Source organism: Egretta garzetta, unplaced genomic scaffold (genome assembly GCF_000687185.1).
Source record: "Egretta garzetta isolate BGI_Z169 unplaced genomic scaffold, ASM68718v1 scaffold331, whole genome shotgun sequence".
Lineage (NCBI taxonomy): Eukaryota > Metazoa > Chordata > Aves > Pelecaniformes > Ardeidae > Egretta > Egretta garzetta.
In genome coordinates, this window is record NW_009258544.1 from 343,633 (window position 1) to 346,646 (window position 3,014).

Below are 3,014 nucleotides of genomic sequence, written 5' to 3' on the forward strand. Positions count from 1 at the left end.
AACGGTAGTAAGCTCCAGAGCTTATTCATTCAAGGTCTTGAGCTCTTCTCCTTTCTTTTTTTATTCTGCCTGTAGCACCCCCCTATTGATTTTAAGGGTCTCGAAGCGTAAATTTGTGTTGTCAGAAAATTTATCTAATTTCCCAATGCTGGTTTTTGACCCTTTTCCCCAGAATTCCTGGATACCAGCAATCAATACTGTTCTAAATTCCCCTTAATGACCAACACTCCAGCTACGCTGGGGTGTGGGGAAGTTAAGGGCAGGAAGAGGGACAATTTAAGAACAGAATTTTCTCTTTCCAGTTACCATATCTACACACACGGAAACAACTGAAGAAGTTACACAAAACATGAAGGAATGCATTGTCTAGATGCAGCAGGGACAAACAAGATACCAGCAGATCTACAAAGGAGTATTATAAGCCACAAAAAAAAAACCCCAAACAAACAATCAGCAGCTCATTTCAGCAAATGCTCAGCTACCCAGCAATTTTACAGACATGGAACACAGCAGGATTTCGCACATGATACATATGCTTAACGTACAGGAGCCCTTCGCATGAAACTTGTGTTAATATAAGGCTGCAGTATTCACGTTAAAAAAAAGAGATTTTAATAAAAAAAAAAAAAAAGGACAAAAAAGAAAAGTGGAGAACCATCCATAACAAAATGTAAACTGTGGATGAAAACACCTAATTGGCCAAACTGCAGTCACATTAAAGCTCAATCAGAAAACACCTGAAAGATAATCATACAGAAGCACATGAAAACCTAACTCAGGCTCAGCGATAACTGAAAGGTTTCTATAGTTTTTTTCTATTTTCATTTTGGCCCAGGATTCTGACATACGATCGGCTTCAACAGGCAAACCCATATTTAAGAGTTAACTATATGAAAAGGAAACAACAGATGACTTTGAGCAATGAAGAAATTGGACAAATACGTGAACCGTGTACAAAAATCAAACATTAACTGTAGCGATTACAGCAATTACTCACAATATTAACTTCTTTGTACTTGAGCTTTAAAAAACCAGAACATACAGACAAGAACGGCGAGTATTTTGAGCTTCCAACGGGAGACTGACCAGGGATCCTACAGAGCAGTTTCCCACCATCGCAAGCAGGGCTCAGACCACTCTTGCTGCTCCACTCTGTTAAGGACTCTGACCAGACAGGATTCCATACACCACGTCCCTACGCAGTATTTCTAAGCAATGACATCTATAACAGACACTTGACAGCTTTATTCATAGAAACGCTTATTAAAAATTCCCCAACTAAGACTTAATATTGCTTCACCAAAACGTAACAACAGTTCCTTCCGCTATTATGAAGAGAACAAAACCAGACCCTCAGTTTAAATGGCATAATCATAGCCATTTTTAAAGCCAATTTACTTTTTTTTTGGTACCCTAAAGGTTATTAGTCAGTCCAGTGACCAGATCTTTTTTCTGTTGCTGTTTGTTTAAGAAAAGCTGTACTCTGCAAAGATGTTCTTTAAAGTTTATTTACCGTTGTGATAGGACGCTTAGATATTTGGCCTATGGAACATTTCCGCTCATTTTTAGTTCTCCCAACAGTTCTCAAGACTTTTAAACCCTTGCAAGACAAACAGTGTGCACATGAATGGGGCAGAGGGGAAACCAACAGGTTTAAACGTTTAATTTTGGTTTTAAACTTCGAGTAAGTTTCCCCCAATAGTTTGGAGGGGAACATTTTATACAACTTTATATAATTAGAACACACAACACATTCCTTCTGCCGAGAAAACAAAAGAAAAAGAGAAAGTGTCTCTGTATCCTCAGAAACTTTTTGTTTTAAATATTATGCTGGTTTAGTTAATACTTATAGAAACTTTGTTTCCACAATAAAAGTTCTTTTCCAAAGGTCTTCACCTCTGCCACGAAAACAAATTCCAGACCAAACCTTCCTTTGTGAAGCTTCAGCCCAGGGGCCACCTTTGTTCACACCTGTAAAGAAGAATTTAAAACAGAGCTAAAATAAAATTCACCCTGATCATGAAGTCCTAAATGCTTTGTAAGGTTTATATTCCAAAACCATCGCGCTAACTTCTATTATGTCGCAACCAGTGCCACAGAAAAAGAAATAAAATGACTTGTCCATGCCGCAGACAAAAGTGAAATCCAATGGCTCTAACAGGGAAATTGTAACGAGGCCCTAAACCATCACAGAAAGATTAATCTGTTGCAGAATACCAGTGGTACCGTACTATAAAATTACACTTTTTACCTTAAGCCGGCTCCAGCTTGACCTCTCTCTTCCAGCGTGCACACTCTCAACAGAACTCGCGCTCAGTTGTCAACTGCATTCATTACAGCTTATCTGCAGACGACGCAGGTGAAAAGGGGTACTCCATCCTGCACTGCAAAATATTTTGACAAGACAGACAGTTTTCCAGCAATTCTCATCTTTTTGTTGATCCTGCATATCAAATGACTCTTAGGGATTTTCACAGCCCTGTCTTTTTCAACCACCTGAGATGAAGGCGAGGTTAACAAGTCCACGGACACTCCAGTGCCTCCGCACGAGGGGACAAACAGGAACCTCTCACTAAGCAAATGAAGCGCGTTTTACCTACGATCTGCTATGCCCAGCGAAAACGGTGCCCTGCATTTGATCAAACCAGTCACGAGTACGGGGAGCCAAGCAAGCGCGGGGTTTCACCGCTGTCAGAACGCTAGCGGATCCCACACCTGACGCAGACAGCAAGCCCTGCCAGGACCCATCTGGCACCTGATTTCAAAAGTCTGCCTGGCAAAAGACACGGGAGAATAGATTTCCTGTTGGCAACACAGGCCCTGCCCCACCGCTTCATCCAACAACTGGACGTGAGCAACAGCAAGAGCGGGCTTCCCAGAGATGGCAAGGCTTCTGGTGACGCATTCGGAGCGGCTACGAGCATCTCCGAGGAAGCTTTCCACAGAGGGAATCGCCCGACCTGGGGTTTTTTTTCCACAAGCAACGCCTCCCTGCCCTCCCTCTCTCCACCCGG

General features: G+C 41.9%; 1 long non-coding RNA gene across 2 annotated transcripts in view; it reads right to left on the reverse strand.

Annotated features, from left to right (window-relative positions):
• Positions 1-2,992, reverse strand: part of LOC118453236 — a 9,608-nt gene extending 6,616 nt beyond the window's left edge. The window contains exons 1-2 of one of the 2 annotated variants that reach the window (XR_004843148.1): positions 2,252-2,992; positions 1,897-1,971 (exon numbers count right to left, since the gene is read on the reverse strand). This is a non-coding gene — a long non-coding RNA (uncharacterized LOC118453236). Of the gene's footprint in view, positions 1-1,398; positions 1,972-2,251 lie in introns of those variants that run through there. The other variant, XR_004843147.1, reaches the window with a different exon arrangement.
• Between the last annotated feature and the right edge of the window lie 22 nt (positions 2,993-3,014).